Source organism: Ambystoma mexicanum, chromosome 13 (assembly GCF_040938575.1).
Source record: "Ambystoma mexicanum isolate Mex_15411 chromosome 13, UKY_AmexF1_1, whole genome shotgun sequence".
NCBI lineage: Eukaryota > Metazoa > Chordata > Amphibia > Caudata > Ambystomatidae > Ambystoma > Ambystoma mexicanum.
The window spans coordinates 342637037-342653800 of record NC_090938.1 but is presented as its reverse complement, the minus strand read 5'-3'; the positions used below and the strand labels follow the sequence as shown (position 1 = coordinate 342653800).

The 16764-nt window shown below is 48.7% G+C and overlaps 7 non-coding genes across 7 annotated transcripts; all 7 read left to right on the top strand.

Annotated features, from left to right (window-relative positions):
• The first annotated feature begins 78 nt into the window (after positions 1–78).
• TRNAR-ACG (transfer RNA arginine (anticodon ACG)) lies at positions 79–151 on the top strand. Its single transcript has one exon. It is a non-coding gene; the product is annotated as a tRNA-Arg (tRNA).
• A 312-nt stretch (positions 152–463) lies between these two features.
• TRNAR-ACG (transfer RNA arginine (anticodon ACG)) lies at positions 464–536 on the top strand. Its single transcript has one exon. It is a non-coding gene; the product is annotated as a tRNA-Arg (tRNA).
• Positions 537–5062: 4526 nt separating this feature from the next.
• On the top strand, positions 5063–5135 carry TRNAR-ACG (transfer RNA arginine (anticodon ACG)). Its single transcript has one exon. It is a non-coding gene; the product is annotated as a tRNA-Arg (tRNA).
• A 4908-nt stretch (positions 5136–10043) lies between these two features.
• Positions 10044–10116, top strand: TRNAR-ACG (transfer RNA arginine (anticodon ACG)). Its single transcript has one exon. It is a non-coding gene; the product is annotated as a tRNA-Arg (tRNA).
• A 312-nt stretch (positions 10117–10428) lies between these two features.
• Positions 10429–10501, top strand: TRNAR-ACG (transfer RNA arginine (anticodon ACG)). Its single transcript has one exon. It is a non-coding gene; the product is annotated as a tRNA-Arg (tRNA).
• A 4526-nt stretch (positions 10502–15027) lies between these two features.
• Positions 15028–15100, top strand: TRNAR-ACG (transfer RNA arginine (anticodon ACG)). The gene has a single exon. It is a non-coding gene; the product is annotated as a tRNA-Arg (tRNA).
• Positions 15101–15412: 312 nt separating this feature from the next.
• TRNAR-ACG (transfer RNA arginine (anticodon ACG)) lies at positions 15413–15485 on the top strand. Its single transcript has one exon. It is a non-coding gene; the product is annotated as a tRNA-Arg (tRNA).
• The last annotated feature ends 1279 nt before the right edge of the window (positions 15486–16764 follow it).

Genomic DNA, 16764 nt, shown 5'->3' with positions numbered 1-16764 from the left:
CTCGTGATGTCTCAGGCAGCCCGACCTGAGCCTCTGGTTCGTAACAAAAGTGCTGAATGCAGCACACAGTGCAGCAGCGGGCCAGTGGCGCAATGGATAACGCGTCTGCCTACGGAGCAGAAGATTCCAGGTTCGACTCCTGGCTGGCTCGTTCAAATGCTGCCTTTTTGTTCTGTATTTAAAAATGAGCCTTCTCACGCAAGGCACTCGAAAGCTCATTGTGTGTTTGTAGTCACTGTTGCAGCGTGTTTCTACCTCTACTCGGGAGAAAAAATGGGAACTACGTTATTTCTCATGATGTCTCTAACACATGGCACACGCCTGCTCATTGTCAGTTCGTAGGCGTGTTTTCAACCACCTCTCCTTATAAAAATGAGAACTAAGTTGCTCATGATGGCTCAATCCGCATGATGAGCCTCTGCGTCGTAACAAAAGTGCTGATTCCAAGAGTCACTGCAGCAGAGGGTCAGTGGCGCAATGGATAACGCGTCTGCCTACGGAGCAGAAGATTCCAGGTTCGACTCCTGGCTGGCTCGTTCGCATGCTGCCTTTTTGTTCTAGAAAGTATTTAAAAATGAGCCTTGTCACGCATGGCACACAAAAGCACATTGTTTGTTCGTAGTTAGTGCGTTTTTTCTACCTCTCCTCTGGGAAAAATGAGAACTAAGTTTCTCATGATGGCACACGCTCGCTCACCTGCTCATTGTGGGCTTGTAGTGTTTTTTTCTACCTCTCCTTGTAAAAATGAGAAGTACGTTTCTCACTGTGTCTCAAGCAGGAAACTTCTGTTTCGTTACAAAAGTGCTGACTCCTGCTCACGCTGTAGCAGCGGTCCAGTGGCGCAATGGATAACACATTTGACTAATTCCAGGTTGACTCCTGGCTGGCTCGATCATAGGCTGCCTTTTTGATTTATTCAATATGTATACATGGTCGAAGGCTGCAGACAGGCCCAGTAACAAGAGGAGGGCTTGCTTCTTGGCATCTTTGATATCATCCTGTTGAATCTTTAGGTCCAGTGAGGCCGATTCAGTGCCGTGGCTTGGTTGGAAACCAGATTGGCGCAAGCCCAGGAGATTGTGTGATTCCAGTCAAAACAGGTTCTTCCCTGTTCGTCCAAAACCATCAAGGACCACATTGACACCCTTGCTCTGAATCTGGCCGACTTCTGTAACCATTCCATCACCTGTGGAATCTTCCCCTCCACTCTGAAGCATTCTCTTGTGCACCCTCTTCTCAAAAATTCCACAGCCGACCCCTCCGGCCCGGCTAACTTCGCAGGTTTCTATCACTCCTTTCCAGGGCAAACTCTTGGAAAAGCTGACCATCTCCCAGCTTAATCTTCACACCGACTCTGTTGGTTGTCTCCATGACCATCAGCCTGGCTTCAGAGCTGTCAGAAGCATGGAAACTGCTCTCCTGAACACCTGTGAAGACCTGCTGTCCAACCATGACTCTAACATCCCTTTTGGGTCCTCATCCTACTCGATTTCTCTTCTGCCTTTGACACGGTCAACCATGCCATCCTGCTCAACTGTCTCCGTGATAAGCCGGGTATCACTGATCAGGCCCTGGCCTGGATGACCTCTTTCCACTCTGATCGGCCCTCCCAGGTCCAACTTGGGTCCTTCCTTTTCGCCATCTCATTCTCTACTTGTGGTGTTCCCCACGGGTCTAACCTCTCTCCCTGGCTGTTCAACCAATACCTGGCACCCATTTCCCACCGCATTGCAGCTCTCTGCTTCAACTTTCAGTGCTATGCGGATGACACTCTGCTTGTTTTCAGGCTTCCCTCCCTCATCTCTGACCGTCTGTCTGCCATCCAGGACTGGTCTGCCGCCAATGATCTCTGCCTTAATCCCATTTAGGCAGAGATTCTCCTCATCGGCACACCTGCACCCTCCTTTCCTGCCACTCTCTGGCCGGCCTCCCTTGGCCCTCTTCCTGCTCCCACCTTTGAGGCTAAGAACCTTGGGGTCATCTTCGACTCCACACTCTCCTTTTCTTCTCACATCTCTGACATCTCTAAGAAGTCAAACTACCAACTGTACATTTGCAGAGGCATTGTTCCTTTCCTCTCCTTCCCCCAGAAGCTTACTGTATCTAGAGCTCTGATTCTCTCTAGGCTAGACTACTGCAACAGCCTCTTTCTAAATCTGCCTGCTTCTTCTCTCTGTCCTCTGCAACTCATCCAGAACAGGACTGCAAGACGTTTCCTTGGTCTGAAGCCCAGGGATCGTATCTCTCCAGCCCTGAAATCTTTTCATTGCTCCCAGAGGCTGCAAGGGTTAAATTCAAGTCCCTCTGCATTGTCCACAAGGCTTACTGGGGCCTGGGTCCAAAATACCTTCAACTCTCCCTCCGTAAATACCTTCCCACTCGAGCTCTTTTCTCATCCACCTCCAACTCCCTCAGGGCCGGTCGCTTCTCCAAGCAACGAGTTGGGGGTAGATCTCTTTCCTCAGCTGGGGCCTCCCTCTGGAACAGCCTGCCTGCCACACTGAAACTTGAGGAGAACCATCTCTGGTTCCGGAAGCACCTCAAGACCTTCCTCTTTGCTTCTGCCTTTGCTCTTCCGCTCCCCTGCTGATCTGTCTGCTTCGGCTCCGTGCACCTGGCTACCCTCTGATTTCGGGCCAAGGTCCCTGCCCACCCAGCCGCACACCTGCACTGCCTCCTGGCAAACCTTGCACGCAATCCTTGCACTTGGGTCTGTATCTGTAACCCTACAGTGCCCTTACCTGCACTTATCAGACACCCCTTGTCTGCGCTTTAAACCTCGCACTTGCCACCCTGCTGGCTGCGCTACCAGTTGTTGTTGTTTTTATCCCTTCCTAGGCACGTTCCACCTCGCCCCTCTCCTTGCACTTTCCTCCCTCCCTCTCCCCTGCACTTGAGCATTCTCAATGTCACTGGGCCTAGGAAGATCGCTGTTTTGTCCTCCCTTCTTCCCCTCCCTTGCCTCGTCACGCTCTGAAACACGCGTGTATGAGTACGATTCAAATACAATATCATGTCATATCATAGCAGGAATCTATAGATCTGAAGATACGCAACTCCTTCAATCATTCATTGCAAACAGTAACAAACAAGGATAATTCCTCAGTGGTGTGATGGAGGCCCTTAACAGGTCTGAGGGATGTCCCCAACATCTGGAACACGATTTATCCTCCCATTACACCACTAATGAAACTTCTTTGCCTTCTCCATTGTTCAGGACGTTTTGGCATGTGCCAATTTGCACTGGACGCAGATCCCCTGCCGCTGAGGCCTCTTGGCCATGACCTTTTAGCACTGCTATGATTTGGCAAGTGAAGAATCACAACATAGGGCCACCACTAGATGCAATGTGATGTACGCTATCTGCCAAGATGGGCTACGTGCTACATGCCAACATACAGAAAGCGGAGTCTTTACTTTTTGAAGGGTCTTCCTGTGAAAGGGCTGTTTGGCGCTTACATGGCAGAATGCATGGACCTCAGAATAGAATACTTTGTGCATCTACCTACATCCGAAGAGACACTGTCAAAGGCGTGCCTGTTCACTTTGACTGCCTGTCTGATCTTGAACAACTAGCGTAGGTCTGGGGTAAGTTGAAGACTCAACAAACACGTACCTTAACTCGGTAGTGATATGAAGATATGGAAAGGCTGGGCGAAATCTATTGGGATCAAAGGACCTCGTGTCACCTTGCCAGTCTACAGTGGTTTGATGGATAGGGGTACAGTGGGGTGGGGCAGTGGGTAGGGTAGGTGTACAGTGGTGTGGGATATTGTGGGTAGCGAAGAGTGGGGTAGGTGTAGAGTGGTTTGGGGTATAGTCAGTGGTGGTAGAGTAGGGTGGGGATAAGGGTAGATTGGGTGAGAGGGGAGAGGTGGGAATAGAGGGGGTGGGGTAGTGAGTTAAGGTCAGGTAGAATTGGGTAAGATTTTTGTTATTATACCGGTAGCCATTTACAGCGGCAATTAAGCCATTAACTCACAGCAGACTGCTTAGAAACAACATAGATACCAGGGGTTGAGTTTTGGGTGGGAGGGGCAAGGAGTGGGTGGGAATGGCCAAAGAGGTAAGCATGGCCCAAGGCAGTCAATTAGACGATAAACAACCAACAATATTTAACAAATAAATAACCCAAAAAAAAACAAGTCGTGTGTCCCTCTTCACATGTCATCTCCCTCCTACCTGTACTTCAATGCAACGGTTTCGGCTTATAGGTGGTGCTTAAAATGCACAGTAGGCCATGTACCTTCATCGCACCGGTGTTGTATACTAAACTGTTCCCCATGATAGACTGCTCGCCTGGTGTTCGGCAATCTTGGAGCCCCAACCCAACACCCTGACACAGCGATCGCCAAAAGGAAATAAAAATGTGCTGAAATGCTCCAGCCGGGCTTCTTAGTCCTGCTCTCTAAGAGGAAGGCTACAGCTCAATAAAACACCTTTTAAGAAGTAAACAAAAAATTGTATTCAATATATTATATGTTATTTTCTTAAAGTGAAAAACCCCATTTTATGTCTCTCACTTGTTGCATGTTTCGCGTTTCTGTGGCATGCACGTCGAGTACTCCTTGGCACGCCTATCACTCAGGCCTTACCTGTTTCATATCTGTATGGCACTTTTGGGGTTGATCTGGGTACAGATCATCCTCTCCCGCGGATTTAACACTGAAGAGCACCGAGCACATAAAATGGTACAATACTAAAAAGTGAAAACAGTCTAAATCTGTTATTTGCGCATGAAAATGTGAGTGCTATCGTACAATAAATGAGATGCTTGGTCCGTAAATCTCGCCAGAAAATACGTGCAGAGAGTTGCAATCCGGGCAGTATCTGATGCCAAATGTGTTCTTTGTCAGATGTGTGTATGTATTGTTTTCAATAAAGTATTTAAAAATGAGCCTTCTTTAACACATGTCACACGCCTGCTTATTGTGTGTTGGTAGCGTTTTTCCTACCTCTCGCTGTAAAAATGAGAACAAAGTTTCTCGTGATGTCTCAGGCAGCCCGACCTGAGCCTCTGGTTCGTAACAAAAGTGCTGAATGCAGCACACAGTGCAGCAGCGGGCCAGTGGCGCAATGGATAACGCGTCTGCCTACGGAGCAGAAGATTCCAGGTTCGACTCCTGGCTGGCTCGTTCAAATGCTGCCTTTTTGTTCTGTATTTAAAAATGAGCCTTCTCACGCAAGGCACTCGAAAGCTCATTGTGTGTTTGTAGTCACTGTTGCAGCGTGTTTCTACCTCTACTCGGGAGAAAAAATGGGAACTACGTTATTTCTCATGATGTCTCTAACACATGGCACACGCCTGCTCATTGTCAGTTCGTAGGCGTGTTTTCAACCACCTCTCCTTATAAAAATGAGAACTAAGTTGCTCATGATGGCTCAATCCGCATGATGAGCCTCTGCGTCGTAACAAAAGTGCTGATTCCAAGAGTCACTGCAGCAGAGGGTCAGTGGCGCAATGGATAACGTCTGCCTACGGAGCAGAAGATTCCAGGTTCGACTCCTGGCTGGCTCGTTCGCATGCTGCCTTTTTGTTCTAGAAAGTATTTAAAAATGAGCCTTGTCACGCATGGCACACAAAAGCACATTGTTTGTTCGTAGTTAGTGCGTTTTTTCTACCTCTCCTCTGGGAAAAATGAGAACTAAGTTTCTCATGATGGCACACGCTCGCTCACCTGCTCATTGTGGGCTTGTAGTGTTTTTTTCTACCTCTCCTTGTAAAAATGAGAAGTACGTTTCTCACTGTGTCTCAAGCAGGAAACTTCTGTTTCGTTACAAAAGTGCTGACTCCTGCTCACGCTGTAGCAGCGGTCCAGTGGCGCAATGGATAACACATTTGACTAATTCCAGGTTGACTCCTGGCTGGCTCGATCATAGGCTGCCTTTTTGATTTATTCAATATGTATACATGGTCGAAGGCTGCAGACAGGCCCAGTAACAAGAGGAGGGCTTGCTTCTTGGCATCTTTGATATCATCCTGTTGAATCTTTAGGTCCAGTAAGGCCGATTCAGTGCCGTGGCTTGGTTGGAAACCAGATTGGCGCAAGCCCAGGAGATTGTGTGATTCCAGTCAAAACAGGTTCTTCCCTGTTCGTCCAAAACCATCAAGGACCACATTGACACCCTTGCTCTGAATCTGGCCGACTTCTGTAACCATTCCATCACCTGTGGAATCTTCCCCTCCACTCTGAAGCATTCTCTTGTGCACCCTCTTCTCAAAAATTCCACAGCCGACCCCTCCGGCCCGGCTAACTTCGCAGGTTTCTATCACTCCTTTCCAGGGCAAACTCTTGGAAAAGCTGACCATCTCCCAGCTTAATCTTCACACCGACTCTGTTGGTTGTCTCCATGACCATCAGCCTGGCTTCAGAGCTGTCAGAAGCATGGAAACTGCTCTCCTGAACACCTGTGAAGACCTGCTGTCCAACCATGACTCTAACATCCCTTTTGGGTCCTCATCCTACTCGATTTCTCTTCTGCCTTTGACACGGTCAACCATGCCATCCTGCTCAACTGTCTCCGTGATAAGCCGGGTATCACTGATCAGGCCCTGGCCTGGATGACCTCTTTCCACTCTGATCGGCCCTCCCAGGTCCAACTTGGGTCCTTCCTTTTCGCCATCTCATTCTCTACTTGTGGTGTTCCCCACGGGTCTAACCTCTCTCCCTGGCTGTTCAACCAATACCTGGCACCCATTTCCCACCGCATTGCAGCTCTCTGCTTCAACTTTCAGTGCTATGCGGATGACACTCTGCTTGTTTTCAGGCTTCCCTCCCTCATCTCTGACCGTCTGTCTGCCATCCAGGACTGGTCTGCCGCCAATGATCTCTGCCTTAATCCCATTTAGGCAGAGATTCTCCTCATCGGCACACCTGCACCCTCCTTTCCTGCCACTCTCTGGCCGGCCTCCCTTGGCCCTCTTCCTGCTCCCACCTTTGAGGCTAAGAACCTTGGGGTCATCTTCGACTCCACACTCTCCTTTTCTTCTCACATCTCTGACATCTCTAAGAAGTCAAACTACCAACTGTACATTTGCAGAGGTATTGTTCCTTTCCTCTCCTTCCCCCGGAAGCTTACTGTATCTAGAGCTCTGATTCTCTCTAGGCTAGACTACTGCAACAGCCTCTTTCTAAATCTGCCTGCTTCTTCTCTCTGTCCTCTGCAACTCATCCAGAACAGGACTGCAAGACGTTTCCTTGGTCTGAAGCCCAGGGATCGTATCTCTCCAGCCCTGAAATCTTTTCATTGCTCCCAGTGGCTGCAAGGGTTAAATTCAAGTCCCTCTGCATTGTCCACAAGGCTTACTGGGGCCTGGGTCCAAAATACCTTCAACTCTCCCTCCGTAAATACCTTCCCACTCGAGCTCTTTTCTCCTCCACCTCCAACTCCCTCAGGGCCGGTCGCTTCTCCAAGCAACGAGTTGGGGGTAGATCTCTTTCCTCAGCTGGGGCCTCCCTCTGGAACAGCCTGCCTGCCACACTGAAACTTGAGGAGAACCATCTCTGGTTCCGGAAGCACCTATAGACCTTCCTCTTTGCTTCTGCCTTTGCTCTTCCGCTCCCCTGCTGATCTGTCTGCTTCGGCTCCGTGCACCTGGCTACCCTCTGATTTCGGGCCAAGGTCCCTGCCCACCCAGCCGCACACCTGCACTGCCTCCTGGCAACCCTTGCACGCAATCCTTGCACTTGGGTCTGTATCTGTAACCCTACAGTGCCCTTACCTGCACTTATCAGACACCCCTTGTCTGCGCTTTAAACCTCGCACTTGCCACCCTGCTGGCTGCGCTACCAGTTGTTGTTGTTTTTATCCCTTCCTCGGCACGTTCCACCTCGCCCCTCTCCTTGCACTTTCCTCCCTCCCTCTACCCTGCACTTGAGCATTCTCAATGTCACTGGGCCTAGGAAGATCGCTGTTTTGTCCTCCCTTCTTCCCCTCCCTTGCCTCGTCACGCTCTGAAACACGCGTGTATGAGTACGATTCAAATACAATATCATGTCATATCATAGCAGGAATCTATAGATCTGAAGATACGCAACTCCTTCAATCATTCATTGCAAACAGTAACAAACAAGGATGATTCCTCAGTGGTGTGATGGAGGCCCTTAACAGGTCTGAGGGATGTCCCCAACATCTGGAACACGATTTATCCTCCCATTACACCACTAATGAAACTTCTTTGCCTTCTCCATTGTTCAGGACGTTTTGGCATGTGCCAATTTGCACTGGACGCAGATCCCCTGCCGCTGAGGCCTCTTGGCCATGACCTTTTAGCACTGCTATGATTTGGCAAGTGAAGAATCACAACATGGGGCCACCACTAGATGCAATGTGATGTACGCTATCTGCCAAGATGGGCTACGTGCTACATGCCAACATACAGAAAGCGGAGTCTTTACTTTTTGAAGGGTCTTCCCGTGAAAGGGCTGTTTGGCGCTTACATGGCAGAATGCATGGACCTCAGAATAGAATACTTTGTGCATCTACCTACATCCGAAGAGACACTGTCAAAGGCGTGCCTGTTCACTTTGACTGCCTGTCTGATCTTGAACAACTAGCGTAGGTCTGGGGTAAGTTGATGACTCAACAAACACGTACCTTAACTCGGTAGTGATCTGAAGATATGGAAAGGCTGGGCGAAATCTATTGGGATCAAAGGACCTCGTGTCACCTTGCCAGTCTACAGTGGTTTGATGGATAGGGGTACAGTGGGGTGGGGCAGTGGGTAGGGTAGGTGTACAGTGGTGTGGGATATTGTGGGTAGCGAAGAGTGGGGTAGGTGTAGAGTGGTTTGGGGTATAGTCAGTGGTGGTAGAGTAGGGTGGGGATAAGGGTAGATTGGGTGAGAGGGGAGAGGTGGGAATAGAGGGGGTGGGGTAGTGAGTTAAGGACAGGTAGAATTGGGTAAGATTTTTGTTATTATACCGGTAGCCATTTACAGCGGCAATTAAGCCATTAACTCACAGCAGACTGCTTAGAAACAACATAGATACCAGGGGTTGAGTTTTGGGTGGGAGGGGCAAGGAGTGGGTGGGAATGGCCAAAGAGGTAAGCATGGCCCAAGGCAGTCAATTAGACGATAAACAACCAACAATATTTAACAAATAAATAACCCAAAAAAAAACAAGTCGTGTGTCCCTCTTCACATGTCATCTCCCTCCTACCTGTACTTCAATGCAACGGTTTCGGCTTATAGGTGGTGCTTAAAATGCACAGTAGGCCATGTGCCTTCATCGCACCGGTGTTGTATACTAAACTGTTCCCCATGATAGACTGCTCGCCTGGTGTTCGGCAATCTTGGAGCCCCAACCCAACACCCTGACACAGCGATCGCCAAAAGGAAATAAAAATGTGCTGAAATGCTCCAGCCGGGCTTCTTAGTCCTGCTCTCTAAGAGGAAGGCTACAGCTCAATAAAACACCTTTTAAGAAGTAAACAAAAAATTGTATTCAATATATTATATGTTATTTCTTAAAGTGAAAAACCCCATTTTATGTCTCTCACTTGTTGCATGTTTCGCGTTTCTGTGGCATGCACGTCGAGTACTCCTTGGCACGCCTATCACTCAGGCCTTATCTGTTTCATATCTGTATGGCACTTTTGGGGTTGATCTGGGTACAGATCATCCTCTCCCGCGGATTTAACACTGAAGAGCACCGAGCACATAAAATGGTACAATACTAAAAAGTGAAAACAGTCTAAATCTGTTATTTGCGCATGAAAATGTGAGTGCTATAGTACAATAAATGAGATGCTTGGTCCGTAGAACTCGCCAGAAAATACGTGCAGAGAGTTGCAATCTGGGCAGTATCTGATGCCAAATGCGTTCTTTGTCAGATGTTTGTATGTATTGTTTTCAATAAAGTATTTAAAAATGAGCCTTCTTTAACACATGTCACACGCCTGCTTATTGTGTGTTGGTAGCGTTTTTCCTACCTCTCGCTGTAAAAATGAGAACAAAGTTTCTCGTGATGTCTCAGGCAGCCCGACCTGAGCCTCTGGTTCGTAACAAAAGTGCTGAATGCAGCTGACAGTGCAGCAGCGGGCCAGTAGCGCAATGGATAACGCGTCTGCCTACGGAGCAGAAGATTCCAGGTTCGACTCCTGGCTGGCTCGTTCAAATGCTGCCTTTTTGTTCTGTATTTAAAAATGAGCCTTCTCACGCAAGGCACTCGAAAGCTCATTGTGTGTTTGTAGTCACTGTTGCAGCGTGTTTCTACCTCTACTCGGGAGAAAAAATGGGAACTACGTTATTTCTCATGATGTCTCTAACACATGGCACACGCCTGCTCATTGTCAGTTCGTAGGCGTGTTTTCAACCACCTCTCCTTATAAAAATGAGAACTAAGTTGCTCATTATGGCTCAATCCGCATGATGAGCCTCTGCGTCGTAACAAAAGTGCTGATTCCAAGAGTCACTGCAGCAGAGGGCCAGTGGCGCAATGGATAACGCGTCTGCCTACGGAGCAGAAGATTCCAGGTTCGACTCCTGGCTGGCTCGTTCGCATGCTGCCTTTTTGTTCTAGAAAGTATTTAAAAATGAGCCTTGTCACGCATGGCACACAAAAGCACATTGTTTGTTCGTAGTTAGTGCGTTTTTTCTACCTCTCCTCTGGGAAAAATGAGAACTAAGTTTCTCATGATGGCACACGCTCGCTCACCTGCTCATTGTGGGCTTGTAGCGTTTTTTTCTACCTCTCCTTGTAAAAATGAGAAGTACGTTTCTCACTGTGTCTCAAGCAGGAAACTTCTGTTTCGTTACAAAAGTGCTGACTCCTGCTCACGCTGTAGCAGCGGTCCAGTGGCGCAATGGATAACACATTTGACTAATTCCAGGTTGACTCCTGGCTGGCTCGATCATAGGCTGCCTTTTTGATTTATTCAATATGTATACATGGTCGAAGGCTGCAGACAGGCCCAGTAACAAGAGGAGGGCTTGCTTCTTGGCATCTTTGATATCATCCTGTTGAATCTTTAGGTCCAGTAAGGCCGATTCAGTGCCGTGGCTTGGTTGGAAACCAGATTGGCGCAAGCCCAGGAGATTGTGTGATTCCAGTCAAAACAGGTTCTTCCCTGTTCGTCCAAAACCATCAAGGACCACATTGACACCCTTGCTCTGAATCTGGCCGACTTCTGTAACCATTCCATCACCTGTGGAATCTTCCCCTCCACTCTGAAGCATTCTCTTGTGCACCCTCTTCTCAAAAATTCCACAGCCGACCCCTCCGGCCCGGCTAACTTCGCAGGTTTCTATCACTCCTTTCCAGGGCAAACTCTTGGAAAAGCTGACCATCTCCCAGCTTAATCTTCACACCGACTCTGTTGGTTGTCTCCATGACCATCAGCCTGGCTTCAGAGCTGTCAGAAGCATGGAAACTGCTCTCCTGAACACCTGTGAAGACCTGCTGTCCAACCATGACTCTAACATCCCTTTTGGGTCCTCATCCTACTCGATTTCTCTTCTGCCTTTGACACGGTCAACCATGCCATCCTGCTCAACTGTCTCCGTGATAAGCCGGGTATCACTGATCAGGCCCTGGCCTGGATGACCTCTTTCCACTCTGATCGGCCCTCCCAGGTCCAACTTGGGTCCTTCCTTTTCGCCATCTCATTCTCTACTTGTGGTGTTCCCCACGGGTCTAACCTCTCTCCCTGGCTGTTCAACCAATACCTGGCACCCATTTCCCACCGCATTGCAGCTCTCTGCTTCAACTTTCAGTGCTATGCGGATGACACTCTGCTTGTTTTCAGGCTTCCCTCCCTCATCTCTGACCGTCTGTCTGCCATCCAGGACTGGTCTGCCGCCAATGATCTCTGCCTTAATCCCATTTAGGCAGAGATTCTCCTCATCGGCACACCTGCACCCTCCTTTCCTGCCACTCTCTGGCCGGCCTCCCTTGGCCCTCTTCCTGCTCCCACCTTTGAGGCTAAGAACCTTGGGGTCATCTTCGACTCCACACTCTCCTTTTCTTCTCACATCTCTGACATCTCTAAGAAGTCAAACTACCAACTGTACATTTGCAGAGGTATTGTTCCTTTCCTCTCCTTCCCCCAGAAGCTTACTGTATCTAGAGCTCTGATTCTCTCTAGGCTAGACTACTGCAACAGCCTCTTTCTAAATCTGCCTGCTTCTTCTCTCTGTCCTCTGCAACTCATCCAGAACAGGACTGCAAGACGTTTCCTTGGTCTGAAGCCCAGGGATCGTATCTCTCCAGCCCTGAAATCTTTTCATTGCTCCCAGTGGCTGCAAGGGTTAAATTCAAGTCCCTCTGCATTGTCCACAAGGCTTACTGGGGCCTGGGTCCAAAATACCTTCAACTCTCCCTCCGTAAATACCTTCCCACTCGAGCTCTTTTCTCCTCCACCTCCAACTCCCTCAGGGCCGGTCGCTTCTCCAAGCAACGAGTTGGGGGTAGATCTCTTTCCTCAGCTGGGGCCTCCCTCTGGAACAGCCTGCCTGCCACACTGAAACTTGAGGAGAACCATCTCTGGTTCCGGAAGCACCTCAAGACCTTCCTCTTTGCTTCTGCCTTTGCTCTTCCGCTCCCCTGCTGATCTGTCTGCTTCGGCTCCGTGCACCTGGCTACCCTCTGATTTCGGGCCAAGGTCCCTGCCCACCCAGCCGCACACCTGCACTGCCTCCTGGCAACCCTTGCACGCAATCCTTGCACTTGGGTCTGTATCTGTAACCCTACAGTGCCCTTACCTGCACTTATCAGACACCCCTTGTCTGCGCTTTAAACCTCGCACTTGCCACCCTGCTGGCTGCGCTACCAGTTGTTGTTGTTTTTATCCCTTCCTAGGCACGTTCCACCTCGCCCCTCTCCTTGCACTTTCCTCCCTCCCTCTCCCCTGCACTTGAGCATTCTCAATGTCACTGGGCCTAGGAAGATCGCTGTTTTGTCCTCCCTTCTTCCCCTCCCTTGCCTCGTCACGCTCTGAAACACGCGTGTATGAGTACGATTCAAATACAATATCATGTCATATCATAGCAGGAATCTATAGATCTGAAGATACGCAACTCCTTCAATCATTCATTGCAAACAGTAACAAACAAGGATAATTCCTCAGTGGTGTGATGGAGGCCCTTAACAGGTCTGAGGGATGTCCCCAACATCTGGAACACGATTTATCCTCCCATTACACCACTAATGAAACTTCTTTGCCTTCTCCATTGTTCAGGACGTTTTGGCATGTGCCAATTTGCACTGGACGCAGATCCCCTGCCGCTGAGGCCTCTTGGCCATGACCTTTTAGCACTGCTATGATTTGGCAAGTGAAGAATCACAACATAGGGCCACCACTAGATGCAATGTGATGTACGCTATCTGCCAAGATGGGCTACGTGCTACATGCCAACATACAGAAAGCGGAGTCTTTACTTTTTGAAGGGTCTTCCCGTGAAAGGGCTGTTTGGCGCTTACATGGCAGAATGCATGGACCTCAGAATAGAATACTTTGTGCATCTACCTACATCCGAAGAGACACTGTCAAAGGCGTGCCTGTTCACTTTGACTGCCTGTCTGATCTTGAACAACTAGCGTAGGTCTGGGGTAAGTTGAAGACTCAACAAACACGTACCTTAACTCGGTAGTGATCTGAAGATATGGAAAGGCTGGGCGAAATCTATTGGGATCAAAGGACCTCGTGTCACCTTGCCAGTCTACAGTGGTTTGATGGATAGGGGTACAGTGGGGTGGGGCAGTGGGTAGGGTAGGTCTACAGTGGTGTGGGATATTGTGGGTAGCGAAGAGTGGGGTAGGTGTAGAGTGGTTTGGGGTATAGTCAGTGGTGGTAGAGTAGGGTGGGGATAAGGGTAGATTGGGTGAGAGGGGAGAGGTGGGAATAGAGGGGGTGGGGTAGTGAGTTAAGGACAGGTAGAATTGGGTAAGATTTTTGTTATTATACCGGTAGCCATTTACAGCGGCAATTAAGCCATTAACTCACAGCAGACTGCTTAGAAACAACATAGATACCAGGGGTTGAGTTTTGGGTGGGAGGGGCAAGGAGTGGGTGGGAATGGCCAAAGAGGTAAGCATGGCCCAAGGCAGTCAATTAGACGATAAACAACCAACAATATTTAACAAATAAATAACCCAAAAAAAACCAAGTCGTGTGTCCCTCTTCACATGTCATCTCCCTCCTACCTGTACTTCAATGCAACGGTTTCGGCTTATAGGTGGTGCTTAAAATGCACAGTAGGCCATGTGCCTTCATCGCACCGGTGTTGTATACTAAACTGTTCCCCATGATAGACTGCTCGCCTGGTGTTCGGCAATCTTGGAGCCCCAACCCAACACCCTGACACAGCGATCGCCAAAAGGAAATAAAAATGTGCTGAAATGCTCCAGCCGGGCTTCTTAGTCCTGCTCTCTAAGAGGAAGGCTACAGCTCAATAAAACACCTTTTAAGAAGTAAACAAAAAATTGTATTCAATATATTATATGTTATTTTCTTAAAGTGAAAAACCCCATTTTATGTCTCTCACTTGTTGCATGTTTCGCGTTTCTGTGGCATGCACGTCGAGTACTCCTTGGCACGCCTATCACTCAGGCCTTATCTGTTTCATATCTGTATGGCACTTTTGGGGTTGATCTGGGTACAGATCATCCTCTCCCGCGGATTTAACACTGAAGAGCACCGAGCACATAAAATGGTACAATACTAAAAAGTGAAAACAGTCTAAATCTGTTATTTGCGCATGAAAATGTGAGTGCTATAGTACAATAAATGAGATGCTTGGTCCGTAAAACTCGCCAGAAAATACGTGCAGAGAGTTGCAATCCGGGCAGTATCTGATGCCAAATGCGTTCTTTGTCAGATGTTTGTATGTATTGTTTTCAATAAAGTATTTAAAAATGAGCCTTCTTTAACACATGTCACACGCCTGCTTATTGTGTGTTGGTAGCGTTTTTCCTACCTCTCGCTGTAAAAATGAGAACAAAGTTTCTCGTGATGTCTCAGGCAGCCCGACCTGAGCCTCTGGTTCGTAACAAAAGTGCTGAATGCAGCTCACAGTGCAGCAGCGGGCCAGTGGCGCAATGGATAACGCGTCTGCCTACGGAGCAGAAGATTCCAGGTTCGACTCCTGGCTGGCTCGTTCAAATGCTGCCTTTTTGTTCTGTATTTAAAAATGAGCCTTCTCACGCAAGGCACTCGAAAGCTCATTGTGTGTTTGTAGTCACTGTTGCAGCGTGTTTCTACCTCTACTCGGGAGAAAAAATGGGAACTACGTTATTTCTCATGATGTCTCTAACACATGGCACACGCCTGCTCATTGTCAGTTCGTAGGCGTGTTTTCAACCACCTCTCCTTATAAAAATGAGAACTAAGTTGCTCATGATGGCTCAATCCGCATGATGAGCCTCTGCGTCGTAACAAAAGTGCTGATTCCAAGAGTCACTGCAGCAGAGGGCCAGTGGCGCAATGGATAACGCGTCTGCCTACGGAGCAGAAGATTCCAGGTTCGACTCCTGGCTGGCTCGTTCGCATGCTGCCTTTTTGTTCTAGAAAGTATTTAAAAATGAGCCTTGTCACGCATGGCACACAAAAGCACATTGTTTGTTCGTAGTTAGTGCGTTTTTTCTACCTCTCCTCTGGGAAAAATGAGAACTAAGTTTCTCATGATGGCACACGCTCGCTCACCTGCTCATTGTGGGCTTGTAGCGTTTTTTTCTACCTCTCCTTGTAAAAATGAGAAGTACGTTTCTCACTGTGTCTCAAGCAGGAAACTTCTGTTTCGTTACAAAAGTGCTGACTCCTGCTCACGCTGTAGCAGCGGTCCAGTGGCGCAATGGATAACACATTTGACTAATTCCAGGTTGACGCCTGGCTGGCTCGATCATAGGCTGCCTTTTTGATTTATTCAATATGTATACATGGTCGAAGGTTGCAGACAGGCCCAGTAACAAGAGGAGGGCTTGCTTCTTGGCATCTTTGATATCATCCTGTTGAATCTTTAGGTCCAATAAGGCCGATTCAGTGCCGTGGCTTGGTTGGAAACCAGATTGGCGCAAGCCCAGGAGATTGTGTGATTCCAGTCAAAACAGGTTCTTCCCTGTTCGTCCAAAACCATCAAGGACCACATTGACACCCTTGCTCTGAATCTGGCCGACTTCTGTAACCATTCCATCACCTGTGGAATCTTCCCCTCCACTCTGAAGCATTCTCTTGTGCACCCTCTTCTCAAAAATTCCACAGCCGACCCCTCCGGCCCGGCTAACTTCGCAGGTTTCTATCACTCCTTTCCAGGGCAAACTCTTGGAAAAGCTGACCATCTCCCAGCTTAATCTTCACACCGACTCTGTTGGTTGTCTCCATGACCATCAGCCTGGCTTCAGAGCTGTCAGAAGCATGGAAACTGCTCTCCTGAACACCTGTGAAGACCTGCTGTCCAACCATGACTCTAACATCCCTTTTGGGTCCTCATCCTACTCGATTTCTCTTCTGCCTTTGACACGGTCAACCATGCCATCCTGCTCAACTGTCTCCGTGATAAGCCGGGTATCACTGATCAGGCCCTGGCCTGGATGACCTCTTTCCACTCTGATCGGCCCTCCCAGGTCCAACTTGGGTCCTTCCTTTTCGCCATCTCATTCTCTACTTGTGGTGTTCCCCACGGGTCTAACCTCTCTCCCTGGCTGTTCAACCAATACCTGGCACCCATTTCCCACCGCATTGCAGCTCTCTGCTTCAACTTTCAGTGCTATGCGGATGACACTCTGCTTGTTTTCAGGCTTCCCTCCCTCATCTCTGACCGTCTGT